Source organism: Tursiops truncatus, chromosome 17, assembly GCF_011762595.2.
Source record: "Tursiops truncatus isolate mTurTru1 chromosome 17, mTurTru1.mat.Y, whole genome shotgun sequence".
Taxonomy (NCBI): domain Eukaryota; kingdom Metazoa; phylum Chordata; class Mammalia; order Artiodactyla; family Delphinidae; genus Tursiops; species Tursiops truncatus.
The window spans coordinates 46,252,706-46,279,719 of record NC_047050.1 but is presented as its reverse complement, the minus strand read 5'-3'; the positions used below and the strand labels follow the sequence as shown (position 1 = coordinate 46,279,719).

General features: G+C 34.9%; 1 protein-coding gene and 1 pseudogene across 1 annotated transcript in view; one reads left to right on the top strand and one right to left on the bottom strand.

The window, feature by feature from the left end:
- RIMS2 (regulating synaptic membrane exocytosis 2) overlaps nucleotides 1–27,014 on the bottom strand; it is a 626,602-nt gene that overhangs the window by 459,998 nt on the left and 139,590 nt on the right. The window lies entirely within an intron of this gene.
- LOC101325970 (actin-related protein 3 pseudogene) lies at nucleotides 2,489–5,330 on the top strand (annotated as a pseudogene).

The following is a 27,014-nucleotide window of genomic DNA, read 5'->3' as shown; positions in this document are numbered from 1 at the left end:
CCAACAAATTGGACAGCCTAGATGAAATGAACAAATTCCTACAAACACAAAACATACCAGGAAATCACAAAGAAATAGAAAATCTGAATAGGCCTCTAACTAGTAAAAAGATTGAATCATTAATCAAAAATCTCAACAAAGAAAAGCTCTAGACCTGATGCCTTCACTGGTGAATTCTACCAAACATGAACTAATACCAAAAATGAACTAATACCAATCCTTCTCTAACTTTCCCAAAAATTTAAGAGGAAGGTACACTCCCTAACACATTGTTTGAGATCACCAATACCATAATACCAAAGCTACACAAAGATGCTACATGAAAAGAAAACCACAGATCAATATCTAAATACTACGCAAAGCAATCTATAGATTCAATGCAGTCCTTATCAAAATCCCAATGATGTTTTTGCCAAAATACAAAAAGTCATCCTTAATTCATATGGAATCTCAAGGGAGCCCAAATAGCCAAAATAATCTTGAAAAGTAAGAACAAAGCTACAGGAATCACACTTCCTGATTCCAAATCTTACAACAAAGGTACAGTAATCAGTGTGGTACTGGCATTAAGACAGACATAGACCAACGGAATACAATAGAGAGCCCAGAAATAAATGCCATATATACATAAAGTCAACTGGATTTTGACAAGTGTGCCAAGACCATTCCATGAGGAAAGGACAGGCTTTTCAACAATGGTGCTGGAAAATTTGGTTATCCACATGAAAAAGAATGAAGTTAGATCCTTGCTTAATATCATATGTAAATATTAACTCAAAATCAATCAAAGACCTAAATTTAATACTTAAAACTGTAAAATTCTTAGAAGAAATCAGGGACTGTGATATCTCCAGCTTTGTTCTTCTTTCTCAACATTGTTTTGACTATTTGGAGTTTTTGGTGTTTCCATACAAAAATTAGAATTATTTATTCTAGTTCTGTTAAAAATGTCATTGGTATTTTGATGAGAACTGTACTGAATCTGTAGATTGCCTTGAGTAGTATGGTCATTTTAACAATATTCTTCCAATCCATGAGCAAGTATGTCTTTCCATTTGTTTGTGTCATCTTCAATTTTTTCCATCAATGTCATAGTTTTCTTAGTACAGGTCTTTTATGTCCTTGGTTAGACTTATTCCTAGCTATTTTATTCATTTTGATACAATTGTAAATGGGATTGTTTTCTTAATTTCTCTGATAGTTCTTTGTTAGTGTATAGAAACATGACAGATTTCTATATATTAATTTTGTACCCTGCAACATTACTGAATTCAATGATGAGTTTTAATAGTTTTCTGGTGACATCTTTAGGATTTTCTATATATAGTATCATGTCATTTGCAAACAGTGATAGTTTTACTTCTTCCTTTCCAATCTGGATTTTCTTTTATTTCTTTTTCTTGTCTGATTGCGGTGGCTAGGACTTCCAATACTATGTTGAATAAAGTAGTGAGAGTAGGCGTCCTTGTCTTGTTCTTGATCTTAGAGGAAAATGATTTCAACTTTTCATCACTGAGTATGATGTGTTAGCTGTGGGTTTGTCATATATAGCAGTTATTATCTTGCAGTATCTTCCCTCTATACCCACATAGTTGAGAGTTTTTATCATAAATGGATGTTGAATTTTGTTGAAAGCTTTTTCTGCATCTAGTAAAATTATCATATGATTTTTATTCTTCAATTTGTTAACGTGGTGTATCACATTGATTTATGTGATCACACTGATTCACAGCTAATTGAGCCATCCTTGTATCACTGGGATAATTCCCACTTGGTCATGGTGTATGACACATTTACAACATGAAAGCATTCTTGAGATGGTTGGTAGTAATGCATTAATGCATAAATACATTATGAATGTATTCAGTGAAACTGAACTATACACTTAAAAGTGGTTAAGATGGAATATTTTATGTTTGTATACCTTACCACAAAAAAAAAATTGGAAAAAATTTAAGGACAATAGAGGAAATTTTTAGCCTCTGACACCACAGCTACACCAATTACTAAACACTGCCAGATAAATATAAAATCTGCCACACTAAAGGACTATCTACTGGGCTATCTACCTACATTCCTTTTATCCAATAAACCTTGTCTAGCTTTCAACAAAAAATACAAGGCATTCTAAAGGCAAGAAAAAACAGTCTGAAGAGACAAAGCACATATCAGAAACAGACTCAGATAAGGCAGAGAACTGGAATTGGGCAAAATAAATACAGTTAATATGTTAAAGATGCTAATGGAAAAAGTGTACAACATGCAAGAACAGATGGGTACTGTGAGCAGAGAAATAAATTGTTTAAGAAAGAATGAAAAGGAAGCTCTAGAGATAAATAACACTGTAACAAAAATGAAGAATGCCTGTGATGGACTCATCAGTAGACTACACTCAGCTGAGAAAGAATAGATGAACTTGAAGATATGTCAATAAAAACTTCTAAAACTGAAAGGCACAGAGAGAAAAGAAAGAAAAAGATGGAACAGAATGACCAAGAACTGTGGGATAATTACAAAAAGGTATAATATACATGCAATGGGAATGCTGGAAGGAGAAGAAAGAATGGAACAGAAGAAACTTGAAGTAATAATGACTGAGAATTTTCCAAAATTAATGACAGACTCCAAGCCACAGATCTAGGAAGCATGAGGAACACCAAGCAGAATTAATATAAAAAAAATCTTTTACACCTACGCAAATCCTATTCAAACTGCAGAAAACCAAAGACAAAGAGGAAATTCTGACAGAAGCCAGAAAGAAGACAAACACCTTACCTACAGAGAAACAAACATAAGAATTACTTTGGACTTCTCTTCAGAAACCATGCAAGCAAAAAGAAAGTGGAATAAAATATCTGAATTGTTGAAAGAAAAAAACCCCACCAACCTAGAATTCTGTGTCCAGTGCAATTATTCACTTCAAAAGTGAAGGAGAAATATACCTACTCAGACAAAGAAAAATTGAGGGAATTTGTCATCAATAGACCTGCCTTGCAAAGAGTGTAAAAAAAGGCAGAAGAAAATGATATAAGTTGGAAACATCTATATAAAAAATAGGAAGAGCATTAGTGAAGGAATAAATGAGGGCAAAATAAAATCTTTTCTTTTTCTTATTCTTAATTGATCTAAGTTTGTTCAAAATAATAGTAGTAACATTGCATTTGATGATTATAGCTTAGGGATAAGTGAAATGAATGATACCAACTTTCAAGGTACAAGAGGGGAAAATTAGGAATACTCTTTTATAAAGTACTTATACTACCCCTGAGGTGGTATAGTGTTATCTGAAAGTAGGGCTTGGATTAGTTATAAATTATTGAATCAGTTGCAAACTCTTCAGCAACCACTAAAACATACTATTTTTAAAAAAGGAAGTATAATTCATATGCAAAGTGAGGAGAGAAAATGGAATCAAATCATATAAAATGCTGAACTCTAAAGTAAACAAAGAACAAAGGCAATGATTGGAACAGTTACAAATATGATAGCTATTAATCCAATTATATCAATCATCATTTTAAATGTGAATGATCTAAATTGACCAATTAAAAGGTAGAAACTGTCAAAGTACACAAAAAAATAAAGAGAGAGAGAGCACCAACTGTGTTTTCTACAAGAAACCACTTTAAATAGAAAGACACAGTAAAGTCATGAAGAAAGATATACCATGCTAACACTAATAAAAAGAGAGCTGGAGAATCTACATTAATTTCAGACAGTGACCTTCAGAGCAAGGAAAATTATCAAAGATAAAGAGGGGCACTCCATAATGATAAAGGGGTGAGTTTCCCAAGAACACATAATAATCCTTAATTTGCAGAGCCTAACAATAGAATATCAAAATACAAAGGGAAAAAAAATGTCAAAATACAAGAGGCACAAGAAATATACAAATCCATTATTACAGTTAAAGACATCACACTTCTATCAGTAACTGACAAATCCAGTAGGCAGGAAATCAGCAAGGATATAGCTGAACTGAATAGCATCATCAATAAAACAGATCTAACTGACATTCTATAGTACTTCATCCAATAACAGCAGAGTACACATTATTCTCAAACTCATATGGAATATTCACCAAGACAGACCACATTCTAAGCCATAATACACTCTTCAACAAACTTAAAAGAATACAAATTATACAAAGTATGCTTTGAGTTCACAGTCAAATTAAACTAGAGATCAATTACGGAACAGTAGTAGGAAATCCAAAAATATCTGGAGATTAAACAATACATTTCTAAATAACACAAGGGTCAAAGAATTCTCAAAAGAAATTTGAAATATTATGAATATATTTCACCTGAAGTGAAAATAAAAATGTATCAAAATTTGCAAGATGCAGCTAAATATGTGCTTTGATGGAAATTTCTAGCATTGGATGCATATGTTAGGGAAAAAAGAAAGATCTAAAATCTATAAAATAAACTTCCACCTTAGGAAACTGGGGGGGAAAAGAGTAAATTAAATCTAAAACAAGCAGAAGAAAAGAAATAATAAAAATTAGAGCAATACAGTAATAGACAGTGGAGACAGTGTCACCCATGTCATCCCTGTGGCTGAAGGGTATGTAATTGACAGCTGTATTAAGCACAGCTGTAATATAACAGCTGTGTATATAACACAGGATGTAATATAACATATTTTACATGTATGTAATATAACATATTTTATTCAACAATTGCTGAGAGATGGAAAAGTAAGAATCCATCAGAGAAATCCTTGGGAACGTTAAAGGAGCACTATAGTTATGCCTGCCCAGATTTGGTCAAAGAATTTAACAAGTATGACACAGATGGAGCAAAGTGGATTAAACAGTATACTGGAATCAGTGTTATCTCAAAGAAAGAATTCTCCATTGGGGTTGGTTATTGAGAGATTCTTGGGACGTGACATTTTTTTCATCTAGAGTTTGCTAATCCAGGCTTTACTCAACCTATCTCAGAAGTTGTAGATGAAGTAAATAATCACAATTGTCCTACTGATGTCATAGATCCTCTCAACAAGAATATTGTCCTCTCTGGATATTCAACCATGTTCAGGGACTTTGGATCAGGGACTTTGGACATCACTTGCAAAGAGATTTGAAAAGAACTGGAGATGCCAGGCTGAAATTAAGTGAGGAACTGAGTGGTGGTAGACTGACACAAAAACCTATTGATGTACAAGTCATCACACCCAAAATGCAGTCACATGCAATGTGGTTTGGAGGATCCATGCTGGCTTCTACGCCTGAATTCTACCATGTATGCCACGCCAAAAAGGATTATGAAGAAATTGGGCCTAGCATTTGTCATCACTATCCAGTGTTTGGAGTTAAGTCATAAAATTAACTTCACAGTCACTGGGGTTAGGGAAGTGAGGAAGAAATCATCTTTCTGATTGCCTTTTTTGTCTGGATGGCTGGTTTTGAGGTTTTAACCCTGACTTGAAATAATAAGACCAAACTAAATTACACAGGAATATTTTAGTAAGTTTATCAACATGGGAATGTAGAGGAGAGACAAAATGATTAAATGTTTTTCTTCAGATTCAATATTTGAATTGTATGTGTAACAAAAAGAAGCAGGTGTTAGTTCTTTCTGTGCCCTGATAGGTTCTATACTATTGAATTAGCCAAGATTTGAGGGTATGTAGATAGCTCTGTAATGCTTGAATTGTACACTTCTAAGTGTACAATGCAAGAGCTTGTTTGTATTTCATACTTTTTACACTTTCAGGGAAAAGTCACAGGCAAATTAGTATTTGAGGGAAAAAAGTGACCAAGTAAAGGACAAATTCAAAAAGTAGCCTATGACACTTGGTGAAGACACCCACTCAAGGGATTCCAGTTATTATGAATTGCTTTCATACCTTGTGTCCCCCCATGGTTTTCTTTGCAAGTGCTTTTGGAACTAAGAAGCTATTATCTTGGATTAACTGATGCCTGCCAGTACTTTCTGTTTAACTCTCATTCTGTTTCTTGCTTTAAAGGAAAAGTAAAAATAAGACTGTTGGACCAGTATTGCAGTTCTAGTGTCATTTCTTATTCAAAAAAATGAATCATTTGATTACCAAAATTAGTCATTTTTAAAGCCTAACGCCATTCTAATAAAGGCACAAATTTCTTTCGAATACTTGTTTCAAGTTCTTTTAAGTTAATAAGCCTATTTTCTTCAAAAAAAAAATTAGAGCAGACATCAGTGAAATTTAAAATATGAAATCAACAGATAAAAATCAACAAAACCAAAAGTTCCCTCTTTGTAAAGACCAATAAAATGATAAACCCTTATCTAGATTAGTCAAGTAAAAGAGAGAAGCCACAAATTACTAATAACAGAAATGAAAGACAGTCCATCACTACTGATTCCATGACATTAAAACTGATTTTTAAAATGTTAAGAAGAATTCTATACCCAGAAATTTAATAACTTTGATGAAATGGACCATTTTCTTGGAAGATACAATCTACAAAAGTTCACACAGGGAGAAACAGATAATCTGAATAGGTCTACAGCTACTAAAGAAATTGAATCGATAGCTAATAACCTTGCAAAGCAGAAATCACCAGGTTCCAGACAGTTCCATCTGTGAATTCTACCAAACATTTAAAGAGGAAATGATACCAATCCTCTACAATTTCCCAGAAAAGGAAGTCAAGGGAACACTTTTAAAACTCATTCTCTTAGAGCAGCATCACCTTTATATGAAAACTAGGCAAAGACATTAAAATAAATGAAAATTATGACATCTCTCATGATCAAATGCTAATATATTCAACAACATATTAGCAAATTGAATCCAACAATGTATAAAAACAATTGCATGCCATGACCAGGCTGGGTTTATCCCAGGTACACTGGTTCAATATTCGAAAATCAGTTCATGTAATCTATCACATCAACAGGCTAAAGAAGAAAAATCATATGACTACATCAACAGATGCAGAAAACGCATTTGACAAAATCCAAGAACCATTCACGATAAAAACTCTTAACACATAAGGAATTGAGGAAATGTCCTCAATTTGATAACAAAAAAACCTTCAGCTAACATCAGACTGAATGATGAGAAACTAAAAGCTTTTCCCTTAAGATCCAGGAGGAGTTAACAACAAAGAGGTACAGAAGAATTTTTAGGGAAACTGTTGAAACTATTCTGTATGATACTGTGTTGCTGTATACATGACTGCGAAACCCACAGGAAAAAAAAAAAAAACACAAAAAAAAGTTACAAAGAGTAAACCTTAATATATATAAATTTCTAAAAAGTCAATCAGAAGGACAGGAGAATCCTAGGATGGAATGCAGAATGTGACAAATGAATCTCTGTATGGAAAATTTATAACATAACCTCACTGACAGGGATGGGGGGGGAAGTTGCTGTCCTAAGTAACATTAGGAAAGGACAGTTTAGAAAACTGTAACGCTAAAGACAAAAAAAGAACTATATATAAATTCTGCAATCTAATTGGCAAAGTTGTTTCACATTGCACAGGTTAGCAATTCTGATAGTATCTACATGTTTGCCAGGGTTGAACAGTAAGTAAATGAATGGCTGATAATGAGTCCCAGATTTCTCACTATCAGAGAAAGAAGTTACAAATAACCAAAGAGAGGAGGCTAGAATGGACCCTGCCTGCAGTGCTGAGTTGAGAGTCAAAAATATTAGTCTAAAGACGTGCATATGTCACCACTTTTATTCAACATAGTTTTGGAAGTCCTAGCTATGGCAATCAGAGAAGAAAAAGAATAAAAGGAATCCAAATTGGAAAAGAAGTTAAACTGTCACTGTTTGCAGATGACATGATACTATACATAGAAAGCCCTAAAAACACTACCAGAAAACTACTAAATCTACTACTAAACTACTAAATAGCTAGAGTCAGGCTTCCCTGGTGGCGCCGTGGTTGAGAGTCCGCCTGCCTTTGCAGGGGACATGGGTTTGTGCCCCGGTCTGGGAAGATCCCACATGCCGCGGAGTGGCTGGGCCCGTGAGCCATGGCTGCTGAGCCTGCGCATCTGGAGCCTGTGCTCCGCAACGGGAGAGGCCACAACAGTGAGACGCCTGCGTACCGAAAAAAAAAAAAAAAAAAAATTCTTTCACAGATATTGATCTTTCACAAAATCACACCTTTCAAAAACAGAAGAGAGAACACTTTCCGTCTTGTTTTGTAAAGCCAGCATTATTACTCTGATACCAAAACTAGGAAAAGTCAATTCAAGAAAAGAGAACTACTGACTAACATCCTCTATAAGCACAGATGCAAAAATCCTTAATCGATCAGCAAACTGAATCCAGCAAAATATAAAAAGGATAATATATCATGACTGTGGCAGGCTGAATCTACTGTGGCCTACAACTTAAAAAGCAGAACAACAAACTAGAAAACATGTACCATCTGATCGGAGTTCTGAAACAGATAAGATGTGCCAGTTATTGAGTTATTATTTCTCAGCTCCAAACCTACCCTCTACACTTGACTCTGATTCTGATGCTATGATATCACCCACCACCCACTTCTGCTTTGTCAGCTGGCCGTATAGTAGGCTCTACCATTAGGAGGTGCTAGTGCGAGACTACAAGACTGGAAGAGAAAGAACGTGTACTTTCCTGTTTTTTCACAATGTGTGCTTTCTGTTTGCTTTCCTCCTGCTTCATGTTCTTGTTAGCAACATTTTCTTCTATATATTCTGACAGATATCATATAGACATATGATTTTTACACAAATGGTCTGTACCTTAATTTTATCTTACTTATATATCTTGGATTTTTTTCTGTATTGGTGCATATAGAATTATCACATTTATATTAATGAATTCATTATTACTTTCTATGGATATGCCACAACTTATTTAACCAGATTATAGCTAAACTTCTGCTATTATAAACATATTTTTGTACATGTCACATTGCATATGTGCAAGTATAACTTTAGGATAATTTCCTTGTGGTAGAATTGAGGAACACTTCAAATTTTGTTCAATATTCCAAATTGCCCTCTCTAAAGTTGTATTAATTTCTATTTCCACTAACAGTGTATGAGAATGTCGTTCCCACAGCCTCAACAAGACAATGTATCCAACTTTTTAATCTTTATCAATTCTATTGAAATTTTAATTTGCACTTATTTTACTATGTGTTTCCTTTTCTTTGTACTGTCTGTTCATGCTTTCAAAGAAGAGGAAAGCTCTGCACTATATTTGGGTGTGTAAGTAAGCATGACTATGGGTCTCAAGATAATGGCAAACACTCTAAGAACAAAACTAGAGGTCAGCAGCACTGCATGGGCAGCTTTCCAATAAGGTCCATGGGAATCCCAACTGGCTTCTCAGTGGTGAGTTCAGCAGAGACCCCCAAGAGTGGATATCCAGTGATTTCTGAGGGTGTTCATCCAGTTTCCCATAGAATTCAATAGCACATTCCACAGGTGACTTGCTAGCAGCTTTCTACGAAGTCAGCCAGTACCCCAGCCCACTTCCCATAAAGTTCAACAGTACTCCCCCAAAGCAGATTTTTGGTGAACTTCATCAATACCCCAGAAAGCAGTTTCACTCCCAATAGCCTCCAGTTGAGGGTTTCCTACCTACAAATGTGCTGGCCCTTGGTAACCTGCCCACCACCCTCATCCTGCCAAGCACCCAAGTGGAAAGCTTTCAACCTGCCAGCCCCAGACTGTGGTTCTCCTCCCACCATCCTTCCTACTGACAGTGGCCAGCTCTGGCCCAGGGCAACCTAACAAACCCCTCTCCACTATCCAATGGGCTACAACTCCGTCCTCTCCAACAAGTTCTGAATCCAGCCTTGAGGAGGGACCCTGGCTTCCAAGTTTATTCTTTCCTTGAGTACTCCTTCTGTCCTAGGGCATTCTCTTTTATCCCTGTTTAGCACTTAATTCCCTATAAATAGTTCACTTGTTATATGAAAACTTCCCTTTTGAAATTTTTGTATCTCCTGACTGGACCCTGACTGATAGCTGACCAAACAGTTACGAGGACAAAGAATTACTTATCTGTATCTATAAAACAAACAACAAAATAAAATATATCCATCATACTCATATATGTACCCAAATACATCAAGCAATAAACAGATCTACAGGAATAAACAGAAAAATCAGCAATTATAACTGAAAATGTAAACACAGCCATCTCAGAAACTGCTAAAACAAGTAGACAAAAATAGATGACAGAGAGATAGATAGAAGGAAAGAGGGAGGGAGAGAAGAATAAAGACAATGATGATAATAGGTAGATAGATAGAATATAATTAATAAACCAGAGTTATTATGCTCAAATTATTAGATTAACCAAGAGTGGAGTTATGAACACAAGCATTTGGTTTCATTCTCTCCCAAAAACTATCCCAAAGAAACAATAATAGTGTTTTGTTTGTTTATCAATGGAATGGGTTAGGATCTGTCAGGGAGGAGAGGAAATTTCCCCCCTACTCCTCTTGAGTTCTTTTGGATGGCCTAATAATTAAATTGACATAAGACAGATTAACAGGAGGAAAAAAAACTATTTAATTCATATGCATGAAGGTCCCATAGAAATGGTTCCTCTGAAGTAACGAAAGCAGGCTGTGTATTTATCATTTTTAGACAAAGAAACAATTATTTGCGAAGATTTAATAAAACAAAAGGACTTGTGCTTGGAGTTGCAGGCTCATGAAGACGTAATAAAATTTGTTTATACAGGTCTCTTAGCCTTGAATTCCCTAACTGTTGATAAGGATGCTTTCTTTCTACCCTCCTGGTATAGGGAGGATACCTTCACATGGGAGGTTTATTTCCTGCTTTTAGGGGGAAAGAGGCAGCTCAGAGTATTTTTTTAAACATCATTTTTTTTTCTCACCAGCTGTTTCTCAAGTCACTTTAATTCAAAATAATCAATATGCATTGAGGCATATTTTGGGGCAGCCTGCCCTGGACTCTAACAGATCCAATGGTAGCAAAATTTACTGAGCTGCAAAGCAGACAGACAAGTGGTAACTGACTTCAGCAGGCCCAACAAAGCCGAATCTTAAAGTAGCAGTGAAGAAAGCAAAGAAGCAAATTAACGTCCTGGAACCCCATTAGTCACAAAAATTGGCTACACCAGCTATCTCTAGAAGTGAAGAGTAAAAAGGGGACTAAAATCAAGTTGAAAGTCTCTTTAAGAACAAAATTAGGACCCAAATTCCTGCACTCACTCCATGCCTCTCCCCAGCCTCAGCAGAAGCTTAACAGCATCTTCTCTGGAGAGGGTAAAACAGAGAGGGATTAACTAGGGGATACCAGAAGAGATGAGGGCAAAAGCAATATACTGAACACAGAGAAAATAAGTAAAATCTTATATAATGAATGTTCAGACTCTAACTTAACAACATGGTACTAGCAGCCAAGCATATGTCCTCTAGCATAAAGTCTGGAAGATCCTGCTCTGGGAAATCTAATTCAAGGAAGCAGCCCAGCTATATCACTGACCTTAGAAGGGAACCAATGTCTAAAGAAAGAGGAGGCTAAGGATATTATGAAACGATATTAAAATAAAACTCAAGCCACCAAATATTTATAATACCAGAATTACAAAAAAGGGAGAAGGGGCAAAGAAAAGAGACCACATAGTGAAAGACTTCTACTCTCTAATATAAATGTAAACAAAATGAAATAAGACAGAATAGAGACCAAAAACTTTCTTGCTGCCTCTGCCTCTACCTCTGCATCAGCACTTAAAGCTGCTACACCATCTGCCCACATCTCTCCATGATCCCCATTTAATCTGTACTTCAGTCACTCTGGCTTTCTTTCAGTTCCTAAAATGGGCCAGGCACTTTCTGCCACAAGATCTATGAAAATATCTGGACATATTCAGGGGAAAAATATGAACATTTCCATTAATAACCACATAACTCCCTATATAATGCCAAACATTTTAACATTTGTATACACCTATAAATGGGCCAATTTTTTTGCATGTTACTCACAGCAAACAAATCAGTGCTTTAGAAATGATGGTTCCAGAACCTTAGCTATTGCTACCTTTGTCTGTAAAAATGAGCCACTATGCTTATGAATAATGGAAAAGAACATTTGTCAAGCTGTTAGTCAATGAAGTGATGGTCAATGAATGCTGAAGTCCTTTCCATATTAAATTTAGTGGACAAAAGTTACATAATTAATCTGGACTATATATGTGACAACTTTTCAGTGCCAAATTGTTCTCCTCCTAACACCAAAAGATGTTCCCCCACTGCCACACAGTATTTACTCAGGGAATGCAAACGTAAATGTTTTTGTAAGTTAAATATATAGATGACAGTAAATCTATAATGGAATGTAAATTCAAGACAAAATGATTTTTATTTATTCTTTTATGTTAACACAAGCAATGAAATATTGACTGTATCATTTAAAAACTATAATCTTTTCTTCATACATTTTTTCCCAAATTTCTTTCACTAGTTACTCAAGTTTATCATTATCAGTTTAGTGTAAAAATCTATTTCCTAACCATTTTCTGAGGGAAAAACAACAACATTTTAATGTAAACTCAATTGAAATTCCAAAGCATTAATTTGTGTAAGATAGCTGATGAACAAAGAGAATGGGCTCAGGAGAATTTAGACAGAACTAGTTTCTATTTCTTAGCTATGTTACTTGATATTCATGTGATCATGAGTAACTTACTTTATTTCATTGAACCTCCATTTGTAATTAATAAAATTGTGACAAGACTAGATCGATTAATTAAGATATTTGGAAAGTGCCTGGCATATAGTGGTTACTCAATAAACGGAAGTACACTTTTCAAAATTGAATTTCCTTTTCAAAACTAAATTCAAACTTTTTCAAGTATCTCTGCCTTTAAATTATTTACATTTCATTTCTATGAATATATTCTCCTTACCAAAGAACAACAGATAAATGGGGAAAAGTTTTGGAAAAGAAACTTTTCACAACATATTTTTATAACTTTTGTATTATATTGCATTGTATTATATTATGTATATGTACTGAAAATAAATCAATAAAATAGTAAACCAATATATCCAAAACATTTATTTTAAATAAATGTAGCACATAAAGTCCTAATGATTTTATGTAAGTGAGCCCCCTGAAAGCAGAGATTATGTCTTATTCATCTTTGGGACAAGAATTTTAAACAATGCTAGGCACACAGTAAACATTCAAAAATATCAGAAGGAGTGGATGCATGGTTGAGACCTCTATGTACATTTTGGTCATATATATATGGTAGCAAAAATAAGACTGAAAATGGCTCTCTACAGTTTCTAGCTTCCTAAATTACATAATAAAATATGAGTACGACTTAATTGTGCTATCAGGGAAACCAAAAATAATTGATTCCACAAATGATACATTTAGTGTCTGTATATAGAGAAACAATCCAAAATACATGGTAATTTGCCATAGCATCAAACATTTTTTAAAAACTATCATTAATTTTTAGAGATTTATAGAGAAAAACACATTTCTCAAAAATCTAAAAATTGCTCACAATAAGGTCATTACTTTTTATAACTGAGAAAACCAAATAAATCATGAAGAATGAAAAATTGTTTTTCCATAGTGAATTATAAGAATTAATAATTCAGAGTGGACAAGGCAACAAATGAGTCCATGACACAAACATACACATTTTGAAAATCCTTGGCATCATCATTATAAATCATACAGCCTTGGGTCCAAAAGAGACATTAAGATATTATCTGCAAGATTAGCTCTAAGTTTTTTGTTTTTTTAATGCATAAGATTTTTTTAAAGACAAGCATGAAATACATCAAAATATCATTACTGTTTTTATTAGAGTAGCAAGATTGTGGGTAGATTCCTGCCTCTGTTTTCCAAATCTTCTCTAATGTAATTCTATTTTCTCATAATAAAATATATATAATATTTTTAAGATATCACCTGGTTTAAAACAGAAGAAACCATCCAGTGTACCCTATGCTTATAGGCAGTTTAAAGATTAATCTTACACATAGATATGTAAAATCCATTTTCAAAGTACCCAAGAAAAGGGATTTACAATTAGCAACACCTGTTCAGCAAGGGAACCTGCTCTTTCTGTCCTCATCACGGTGACTTAGATTGCTCGAAGCATTGTACGTATATGTGCTCTGATCCTTTGAAACCCGTAAATTCTCTGTGGAGGTAGTTAGAGGAGAAATGGTGATAGGATTCAGTATACTGGTCCTGTTTAAAAATCCTAATTTGTTCTCCTACCATCTCTGCTATCAAATGAAGCACTGTCCACAGGCAGGTAGCCAAGCAGCCAGGTGAACTGCTCTAGTCACTCAGGCATTTGCACATGTCTAAAACACTTTATATCCTTTTAGGATAAAATTACTCAAAACATAAAGAAAGGAAGTAGCAGCAATAAATCATGCTGGCATAGCACAGGTTATTTATTCTGAACAGGATATGGCTGACAAAGGAACCTGCTGTCACAACATATGAGAGCAATTAAAATAATGAGGTTTTTCAGAAAAAAAAAACTTAAAAGGAATAAAGAAAGACACTAAGTGTCTGACCCTATCCACAAGATACTCTCAAAGACAATGAGGATGATGAGGACTTTGTTCTGACATATTAGAGGGTGATAACATGATCTTCCAATCTAATTTTTCAGTTTTTATATGGAAGAGTATGGGCTTTGGGGTCAAGCAGACTGAGGTTTGAATATTGGCTCCAATGTTCACTACCTGGGAAGTTACTTAACCATTTTATAATCCACTTGTAGAAATGGGAACTAAAATAGCTAGCTACCTCATAGAGTGGTAGTTAGAATTAAATAAAATAATGGATGAAAATACATGGCACATGTTTATTACTCTAAACGTTTCTATATGTTTGGAATATTATAAAAACATGTGGTTCATTGCGTGGCACATAATGGACTCTCAATAAATGTTGACTCACTTCCTTGTTACACACATAAGAATTAAACCAGAGTGCTTTTTAGTTTAAAAAAAAAAGAAATGAAAAAAAGGAAGGGACTAAAGGAGGTCACCAAGTTCAGACCTCTACCTCTAGGCAGATTTATCACATTAAATAAACATCATCTGATGACTTTCAGCACAAGGGTGTAAGAGGGACTGTTCTTAATGCCTAAGAGAAAAGGACCACAAATAGGAAAATATTGATCAATTAAATCCAGAAAAGAAAAAGTTGATGCTAATTGTAAAAAGGAACCCGCTTTTAAGGACCCCTACAGTTTAAATGGCTAAAACACAAAGCCATAGTGATTAAAGAAAACAAAATCCGTAAAATAGGCAGTATCACAAATGAATGGAAGAAAAAAATGCAATGTCTTGGTTGATAATATCATAGAAACTCACTATAAGAGGAAAAGTGAAATTATGTATACCTTTATACCAGGGGTCAGCAAATTATTCTATAGGGCCAGAGTGTAAATACTTTATGCTTTGCAGGCTTTACAGTCCCTGTTGCAACTACTCAACACTGCCATTTTAGCAGAAAAGCAGCCATAGACAATACATAAATGAAAGAACATGGCTGTGTTCCAATAAAGCTTTATTTATGAAATACCAAAAACTGAATTTCATATAATTTTCACATATCACAAAGTGTTACTATTCTTTGATTTTTTAAACATTTAAAAATATAAAACCATTCTTTACTCATGGGCTGTACAAAAATTCAGCCAGATTTGAGCCAGACTTGGACTGGGGGCTGTAGTTTGATAAGCCCTGCTTCACACCATTAAAAGAAAAAAAAATTCCAAATTGATTATAAAGTACTAAATGAGAAAGATAAAACTTTAAAACTAAAATAAGAAAATAGAGAAAACATCTTATTAACATCTTGTAGTGAATAAAGATTTCTTAATATGACAATGAAGTAAAAAATTATACATCTGACTACATAAAAATTAAAGATGTCTGTTTAATGAAGGACATCATGGGACGTCTACCGTAACAGGAAGGTAACACACTGGCAGAAAATATCTGCAACATTAAAAAGGCATTAATGTCTAGAATATTCAAAGAATTCTTACAAATCAATAAGAAAAAGAAAGGAAATCCAATTATATTTGAATACTGGTTGATGCCATTTACTCTCAGAAAACCAAGGGGAAGATCATGTTTCTGCTTTGCTGTTTAACGAGGTTCATTATCAGAATTTCTTTCCCTTACTGTCACTGTGAAAATTCTTAAAGAAATAATCTAACCTCTGGCGTATATGTGTATGTGCATAATCTGAATAGTGGAAGTTATTCACTTGTTGGGATTTTATTCTATTTTAGTACACAAACAACTACATAGTGATTCACTATGTACTAGGCATTGTTCTAAGTAATTTACTAACATTAACTCATTTAATCCTCTTAACTCTAAAAGAAGTACTATTATTATCCTCATTTTAAAGATGAGTCTTATGAGTGGTTTTCATCTTTATACTTATCTTTATTTTCTAATTTTTAAGCAACACATATTTATACCTACATATCCACACAAAAATTAATAAAATAGTGTACAGAAAAACGTTCCCTTTTTAGGGGGAGGAATGTGAAGGGGTCAAGGAAAGTACAGGATTCAAATGCAATACCTACAGAACTCGAGTTTATGTTTTGTCACACTTTTTTATATAATTAATGTTTCCTGCTTCCACTGGCTACCTTTCCTGTTCATTCTTCTATTAACATATACAATGTTTTTTTGGGGGGGGAAGGGACAGGTATGTAAAGAGCTGAGGGGTTTTGTTTGTTTCAGAGCATAATGAAACCTTCTAACTACAAAGCAAAGCTGTCCATCAACAAATATTTTTTAAGCACCTACTATATCAGGCATAGTTCTAGGCAGTAAGGATAAAGTAGTAATCAAGACAGATAAAGACTCAGAATATGTCATTATCTGTCTTGGTTACTACTCTATCCTTACTGCCTTGAACTACTTACTGCCTAGAACTACTTACTGTCTAGAACTAGAGTAGGTGCTACTCAAAGAACTCAAATTCTAGTTTGAGAGCTATATTCTAGGTCAGGGTACTGCAAAGGTAGAAATGAGAAAATGGATTTTAAATAGAACACTTTGCTTTTGTTTGGCTTTGTATTCATACACAAAGTCAAGTATAGGATTCTTTATATTAACTAACATAGTACCTTAGAGTTTATAAAATGCTCTCCCATGCATTAATTTCGTACAACAACATACAGAGGCAGAATTATTTCTAACAAAGCCTAACTTAACATATTGATAACTAAAGATCATATAGTTTAAATGATATCTTCAAGATCACAGTTTTAATAATGGGTATAATGATTTTTAAGAAAAAGCAAAATGAGTAAATATCATCTATGTTAATTCAGTTAACATTTCAAATATTTATTGAGTGTACACAGGTCTGACATTAACATTTATAGTTGTACACTGATAAAATACATAGACTGCATACCTGCTGGCCTTCTACTATGATTCTACTCATATATATATGTATGTATATATGTACATACTTTTTTATATATTATATATTAATACTATTTTATAAATATATATACATTTAAATATATACATATACAAACACATACATACACACATGGATACACACTACCAGGAATATAAATATTTCTTAATATTTATATTCCTCAATAGAGTATGAACTCCTTAAGAACAGGGAACATGTCTTACTCTTTTTTGTGACTCCAAAACCTAACACAATGTCCGTCATATAATAAGTGTAAAATAAATGTTAAATGAATGAGTGAATTATGAATTTCCCTATATTTTAATACTTCAGATGGTACATTATCAGAAACATAGGGGATAGATTTAAATTTATGATTAACTCTCATGAGGATGTCTCTTTCAGATATTTCTATTAAGATAATTGTTAAGTTTAATACTTGAATTTTGATTCATAGATTGAGGATAATCAATTCATAATAAAGCATGATTATTAAGCTGTCACCCTCTTCTATTACTAACCGATCACAATCATTCGCTCCTGCCAATTCTTCTTTGATCTATATAGAAACTTAATAGGGCAGTCACTGAAGAAGTAATACGCTAGCAGAAGCCAAGAAAGAAAAGAACAATAATAATAGTAATAATAACAAAGAAGTCCATAAGTAAAGGCAAATAAAGGACTGCAACCACAAAAATGTGGACATCAGCTAAAAATTATAACAATTAAGAAGTTCATCAAAAAAATAAAAAGTTCTCAATTTTACAGTGGAGAACAACTGAGTTCTCTCACTGTAAGATAATGATAGTCAAATCAAAATAGAAAATAGTAATGAGTTGAGATCATTTTATTCAGAGTAGAAGTAATCATTTTTTATGCTTTACGTTTAGATAAAGCATACTTCAGTTGCTTCAAATTTATGCTAATCTAGTGCCTTTGAAAAAACTAAACGCACCTGCTTCTTTATATAACTGGGTACCTAATTTGCAACTCTTTTTATGGCTACTGGTTCTCCAAAGTTACAGAGAGCCTGGATACATATTAACTAGACCCATCTAACAATTTCATAATCCAGTATTATCTGTAACTTCTTTGTAATTAATGTAATATTATTGCCAAATTATATAAGGAATGGAAATGCACTGGGGTAAACAAATACAGTGAGAAAACAAAAGACTAGGAGAACGAAAAGTAACTATGCCTAATTCCAGACAAGACGGAGTAGACACACACCATCCGATTTCTCTTACTAATTACAATCTTTAAACTCCCAATAAAATTCAAAAAGCAACTGACAGAAGACACTAGAAGACAAAGAAAAGAACGTGGACTGGATAAGAACCTTGAGACTCAAGGAAAACCTCTGGGAATGAGATACCTGAGGCCTTTTTTTTCCCCCCCATGTCCTATATATCCTAACATAAGCACTAAAGAGATCCACAACCCAGAAACACCAGCAGGCACAACAACAACAAAAGTCCCAAGAAAAGCCTGATATCTCTAGCCAAAGGATCAGGAAAAAAGCAGTCCAGCAGAACATTTACAGTACCTGCCCTACTCCAGGCAAACAGCATGAAAAAAGATAGATTACTTCTCTCCACTCTCCACTAAGCCCTACAACTGCAGAGATTATGAGAAGAGCCCTGTCTAGCATCTCCACAGTACCCCCTCCCCAGCTGTGGGGACTATAAGAAGAGCCCAGTCTTCTATCCTCATCCTGTAATAAGGAAATAGGTCCCTCTCCCAGCTACAGACTCTGAGCAGAGCCTGTCTTGCATCCTTGCCCTGCAATAATGAAATGGTACCCCTTTCTCCCCACTCTGGGTGCTGCAGGAAGATAAGTGCCCTGTCCTCCATCTCCATGATGTAATCATGAGGCAGAACACCATTTCCTCCCAACCGGAGAGTTGAGGGAAGATTATCAAGAGGAAGGGATTAGAGGAAAGGATTTTCTAAATCTGCATAGGAAGTCTTCAGCAGATCTATGGGCAGCCAGTGCATAAAGCTAACCAAAATTAACACAGCAAAAGGTTTGAGAACTACAGTGTGAAATACCACCCAGCTTCCACATTGGCCTCTGGATAACACATAAGTAAGGCAAACCAGAAGAACACTGGAAAGGTTTCAAAAACTAAACTGCCATTTTAACCATAACCAAAAAAAGTGGGCCACGATGTGCATATTTAACCTAAACAGGTTGAATACACACTAAAATAAAAAACAGGAAGAAGGGGCAGAATAGGGTTGGAGGGCCTTCAAAGCCTCCTTCCCAAAGAAGTGTCGTTATTTGACCTGTCTGGTGGTACCCTGGAAGAGCCCCATTTGCAAGGCTGTCTTTATTTTACCTGACTTGGAGCCCGCCCAATACAAAAAAAACCTTTTCCCTGGAGGACTTTGTCAAAAACAATTAGAGGCAGTGGATAACAACCGGAGCAAAAAATAGACTAACCAAAAAGTTTAAAAGGAATGACATGTTCATAGGGGCTTTGAAAGCTCGAACATATTCCTGGGATTCTAGAAGGCCACACACGTGCATAGGACTGTGCCTCTGCTCAGGAAAACAGGAGAAGGCTCTAAGCTCTCACCTCTGGCTGACTTTTGGGACAATGCAAGCAGGAAGTGAAGGCAAAGGCAGAGTTGTCAACCTGCCTGGCTGAATGTTGAAGGCATGCCTCAACACCCACACAGAGACGCTTGGCAAAAATTGTTGCCGGCATTTAAGGAAATCTCTGTCCAATCATTAGCTGACCACCAAGCTAATCAAGTAGAGATTTCAGTGATCATCCATGACAAAAAAAACAGACTTTACAGAATTAGTTCAGAAAAGTCATCAAACAAACAACAGTAAACAGCAAAAACAAACCCTGGGGAAGGGGGAGAATCTTATTCCAAAACTATCACAATGTATTATGTCCAGTTTTCATCAAAAAACTAGGAGATATGCAAAGAAACAAAGAAGTACGGCCCACACACAGGAAAGAAAGCAATCTATAGCAACTATGCCTGAGGAAATATAAAATCTAGAAAAATCACTCAACTGGAATACCAGATATATTATTACATATACATATAACTATCATATGTAATATAATACTAGATGGATTAATTTAAATCTCTCCACATCTAAGGTCTCTATCATTCAGAAAAGCTCAGTGTTCTATTACAGCCAGAATCAGCACGAGAATACAATATCATCAATGCACTTGACACGAACAAAAGGAATTATGGTATCTTTTCTTTTCTAAACTGAAACCAACATTTTACATTATGTTCTTTAAGTCATTCTATCCCAAGAAAGACATTATATGTAGTTATAAAAGATCCAAGGCAAGATCAATTGATATCTCTGAGGGAATGGAGCTGAAATCAGGTCAGATTTTTAAAATTCAGTCTGAAAAAAATGAGGCTGAATGGAGATAGAACTAAAACCTAAATAAAGAATGAACATAGTAAACAGAGGACAAGGGACTTCTAATCAAGTTTAAGGAGATAAGTTGAGAATAGGCACGAAGAAGTATTACTGCCTTATATCAGAAGGTTTAAAAATAACAAATAATAGGCACTGACTGCCCTGTCACAGCATGATGATTTTTAGCAGGATTCTCCATATTACAGACGGATTTTGGGTTTTCAAGTGAGAATAAGTTTGTCAAGACAAAACACAGGTACTCCACCTTCTAAATACAATGAAAATATAAAAACAAGGAATGCCTTCTAAGAAATGTTAGTGACGGGGTACTGGGGAGCTGGGTGGGGTAACATCCCGTATATTTTGAGACTAGCATTACGAAGGATAAGTCTGAGTTCCAATGAATCATCCAAGGATATCACTGTTAAAAACAATGTTTTAGGCTCAAAAGAGATGGAACTGACTCAACACGGCAAGTCTGTTTTTCTTAAATACTAACCAACGGAGGAACGCACACACAAATGAGTATTTCCACGGTGCTTCATGTAAATTGAAAGAAATGAAGAAATTATAACACATGAGCAAGTGCGTCTAGTAACCACTCTTTCTGTAATTCTATTCTTCTAACATCGGTTAAAAAGCAGTAAGACTCTTGGCTACTACATGACCAAGCCTAATAGATACAGCTAAGCAGTAAGTTGTCTCCCTGACTGAAGCTTATTTTACCAGTGACGTCTGATTCACAGACATCTGGGTAATAGTGGAAAATTAGATTAGAGCTCCCTAGACCTCTAAATCATTGTAAGCTAATTTAAAGAACAGATATAAGCCTAGGTTTATAATATCAGCTGTATTAGGACCATCAACGTGCCACAATAATATTTTAAATTATTACTTTAAAAATCATAATAAATCTAATGATGCCTACACTCAGGGAGAAAGCACCTTAATGGAGGCAGAGTGAAATGTCTAGTACCCCATGGCCACATTTTATGCTCTTCTATACTTCACAAAAGAAAAAACCAATATTACCTTTTCCAATCAACCAAACAAGCATTCTTTAGGCACACATGAAAGTGTTTCCATATATACCTCATTTGTCTGCTCTATATGTATTAATTTACTTATGCCTCCACCTGTTTCAAAAAGGTATTGAATTGGCTTAAAATAAAAGTACTCCGAAGTGGTTTACAATAAATTTAACGAAAAGAGTATAGGATTTGGGGTCACTTAGTTCTCAGAAGCCTAGCTCCAACACTTTCTAGCTGTGTGGAAAATTTTAACTCTTTTACCTTTGAAATACAGGTAAATAATATTGTCCTTGTGAGGTGGTTGCAAAGAATAAAACATGGTTAAGTATTCTAGTATTGTGTCAAAAACATAGGATTAGGAGTCAAAAAGCTGAATTCTAAGCCAGTCTCTGCTATTTCTAGGTCACTGGGGCAAGTTACTTAACGTCTCTAAGACTCAGGGATCTTACCATCTTAAAAACAGGGATAATACCTGAGGTTGTTGTGAGAATTAAGTTAAATAACGCATGAAAAGTATTTAGCACAGTACCTAGGATATAACAAGCCAGAGTTTTGTTACGATAGCTATTATCCAGAAAGATATAAGCAAAACAAAAGATAAAAACATAAAAGAGCTAATTAGTAATTGGAAATGAAAGAGAAATGTAATGAGATACATAGTTCAAAATATTAAACAACATCCTCAATAACATTATTCCAAAGCATGTAGAAGTGACACAGCTGTTAATTCTGGGGGACTTGGGCCATTTTCGAAAACATAATATTCAATCAGCTTTGTAGGCAGTACAAAGATATACTTAGATATTTATACAGCTTTCTGCTGATCTTTCACATAGAGAACAATTGTGGAAGCTTGAGAAGAAAAGGGAGTGGCTGCAATCACCATAATTTTAAGAATATAAACTCTGGAGTCAGGCACACTAGGTTTATATCTTGATTTCACTGCAACCTGTGATACTTTGAACAATTCCCTTCTCTCTCTGAGCCTGAGTTTCCTCATTTGTAAAAATGGAGATTAAAAACAATATCTACTTCACAATTTGACATTTGAATAAAATACAGACGAAACATATAGAATGTCCTAGTCCACATATTAAGTGCTCGACAATTGGTAGTAGTAGTACTTGTTGAGAAAATAAAGAGGAGGAGAAGGAGAAGAAAACTTTTAATATGCTTTTTAGACAACTCTTTCATATCAGCTGTCTCTCTCTAGCCCTTGGCAAAAACTGAGAGAACAAAATATTCAAGGCTATGGTGGCTAAGAGTAGGTCTTCAAGTTAACTGAAAGAGCAATACATTTTAACTAGAAGATACACAGATGGTAAAGACAGTAATTTATTGTAAAAAAAAAAAAAAAAAAGATCCTACATTGGACATGCTATTTCTGCATAGAAGCAGACTATAGAACTATATGTGGTCAAAGCCAGGACTTTTTTGTTGTTGTTATTTTATTTTATTTTTTTAACATCTTTATTGGAGTATAATTGCTTTACCTTGTTGTGTTAGTTGCTGCTGTATAACAAAGTGAATCAGCTATACATATACATATATCCCCATATCCCCTCCCTCTTGCGTCACTGTTTCCCACTAGCTATCTATTTTACATTTGGTAGTGTATATATGTCAATGCTACTCTCTCACTTCGTCCCAGTTTACCCTTCCCCCTCCCTGTGTCCTCAAGTCCATTCTCTACGTCTGCATCTTTATTCCTGTCCTGCTCCTAGGTTCTTCAGAACCATTTTTTTTTAGATTCCATATATATGTGTTAGCATACGGCATTTGTTTTTCTCTTTCTGACTTACTTCACTCTGTGTGACAGACTCTAGGTCCATCCACCTCACTACAAATAACTCAATTTCATTTCTTTTTATGGCTGAGTAATATTCCATTGTATATATGTGCCACATCTTCTTTATCCATTCATCTGTCGATGGACACTTAGGTTGCTTCCATGCAAAGCCAGAACTTTAAAAAAAAAAAAAAAAAGCAGCAGCAGTTCTATCTCAAGTTCTTTTTGTTTTGTTTTGTTTTTGGTTGCGTTGGGTCTTTGTCACTGTGCTCGGGCTTTCTCTAGTTGCGGCAAGCGGGGGGTCTACTCTTCATTGCAGTGTGTGGGCTTCTCATTGCAGTAGCTTCTCTTGTTGCAGAATACGGGCTCTAGGCATGCAGGCTTCAGTAGTTGTGGCTCGTGGGCTCAGTAGTTATGGCTCGCAGGCTCCAGAGCGCAGGCTCAGTAGTTGTGGTGCACGGGCTTAGTTGCTCCGTGGCATGTGGTATCTTCCCGGACCAGGGCTCGAACCCGTGTCCCCTGCATTGGCAGGTGGATTCTTAACCTTTGTGCCACCAGGGAAGTCCCTATCTCAAGTTTTTGAGCAAGTATTTAGCTGAAACCTCAGATTTCTGTACCTTAGACCATGGAAGAGATGCTCTTGGTCTGAAATATTTTGAAAATAGGACTTACTGCTGAAAACCATGTTCATGATAGCATAAGGTTCGAAGAACACTCCCCATTCAGGCAAGTGATAAATAATGTCCTGGTACCAGAACAGAGCATACGGACAAGGATTTGCTTCTAACACTATTTGTTCTTTTTTTTTTTTAACATCTTTATTGGAGTATAATTGCTTACAATGGTGTGTTAGTTTCTGCTTTATAACAAAGTGAATCAGTTATACATATACATATGTCCCCATATGTCTTCCCTCTTGCATCTCCCTCCCTCCCACCCTCCCTATCCCACCCCTCTAGGTGGTCACAAAGCACCGAGCTGATCTCCCTGTGCTATGTTCTTATTTGTTGGAAATTTGCTACCACTTAAGTCAGCCAAATTTCTGGTCCTAACATAGTACACAATCCCCCTACTGCATATTTTTCTGACAAAAAACTCATTATCTCAATGAATTTAATTTTGTAAGCTATGAATAGGAAGATGAATAAGGACTTCAATATCTGCACATCTTTCAGCCCACTTTTATTAACCTGGTCACTTCTAAATGTAGCACAGAATGAAAGGAGCTGCAACAGAGCTTCACATGCTGCTGAATTACTTTGCAATCCCAGTTTCCATGGTGGCTTCACCAAATTAAGTGCTGAGTCAGGCATCTCAGATACAGTAATGTTGTTCTGGGGCTCATGCAAAGCTTTGTGATAGAATTCAAGGGCTTCTACTGTAAATCTAGTTCAAACCCACTCTTTCAATATGGATTGATCTCTTTGAATAAATATCATCCGAAAGCAGCCAGACCAAAAGTAAATTTTCTACTCAATGACATTCAAACATTTTTTAACGTGACCCACAGTAAGAAATATATTTTACACATAGTATATACATTTATATAAGTGCATATAATAAAATTCCATGACAAAATACTTACTAAGTGTAATACACAATGATATTGTCTGTTCTTTTCAATTTACTGTTTCTTTTAATTGCTAGTTGTACTTCTGCTAAGTTGATTTCATGAGCCACAGTTTGAAAAACACTCCCCTACAGTAAATACATGTAGATTATACCTTATAACCTCAGGCCAAATCCATATCTTTGGAGTTCCTCATGACCTTCAGAATATTCCTAGAGTTTAGGAGAGCAGGTTAAGACTCAAAAATAGCCAAATAACACGAGGTGCCTTTATAATCACCTATTACACATGCAGATATGATAGGCTGTTGGGTCCCCCAATAGGTTTAAATCATTGTAATTCTCCATGTAAAGGAGTGCAGAGGAGGGTAAGTCACAAGAGGAGGGTTTACTAGGGCCATAAGGTAGGCATAAGCACTGAGCGGAGAAAAGGAAATAAAAATTAAGTAGGCAGAGAGGCAGGAGGTGTAGGACCCACTGGGCTGACAAAGGAAGCAGAGAATGGAAGATAAACAGAGCCAGGAAAAAAAAAGTAGAACCTGAAGCAGGAGGCTAAATGGAGCCAGAGCCAAAAGGGAAAGCAAAAGCAGGCACACAAGCGGAAACAAGGCCAACAGAAAATAATGTGCTATGCCAGAAAGGAAAAAAGGCTGATGGCATTTGGCTGCCTCATGCATGAGAGCAGAAAGGCATGGAACTGTGCTATTATGTGTGTTCTCTCAGGCTATCAGAGAACTAGAACTTTATATGCAGTTAAAACTCAGTATAGTTAAAAAATACGGTCTTGGTTTATTATGCTCTATTAATTAGCATCTCTTTCCTGTCAGTAATTTTGACCCATTTTAACTGAAATGCTCAACTGACTAAATAAACATATGTTCTTCCTCTATTTGATAATTTTTGACTGCCAGAATTTAGAATCAAATTTAATTTCTGCCACATTGTTTTACATTCTTTACAGATCCAGTTTCCCAGTTTCTTTAATACTTCATGCATATAATTATGTTATAAAAATACCTATGCTGTTTTACTGGAAAAATACTTTAAGATTTATATGACAAGGAACTAATTTTTTTATTTATCTTTTTCTTAGTCTTTACTAATAAAAAACTATTTGCAAGAGAATTCAATAAATTACTGATGCAGTTGCTACAAAGTGATCACCATTTGGCAATATTTAAGCTGTGTCTTTGAAAAATAACTGGATAGGTTTTTTGTTTTGTTTTTTGGCTTTTTGCTTTTTTTTATTTCTTAGAAAAGAACAAGAATCAGCAATTATGTAACAAATTAAGGGAACGTTCAAACTGAGGTCAAATTTAAATTTATCAGAATCAGACATTTACATTTATGAGAAGAACTAATTCACCACCTAGTAAAATTCACCAAAACCTATTCAATCAAGTTCATCATTAGGCAAATGTGCCACAAACAAATTTTTTAAAAGGCCTATGTGATATTAGCTATCATATTAATTGATGAACACCTAAATTAATTGGCAAAGAATTATTCACAGCTAAATTTCAGTAACAAGCTAACAGAATAAAAACAAATACCAATTTTAGATAATTAAATATTATATAAAATAAAATGTATATAGCACTAGTAATATCAACAATTTTAAAATTTAGAAATTGTCCCTAATCAATTGACTTATTAAGTAGGAAATTACAAAAACTTTTACCAAAAAAAAAGTTTTTATCAAAGAAAAGTTTCAAAAGAGCAATTTAGAAAAATTTAAAGGAGCAAAAGTGCAAATACCCTACAATCCAAGAATGTACAAGCATGTTCACTGCCACATGGTT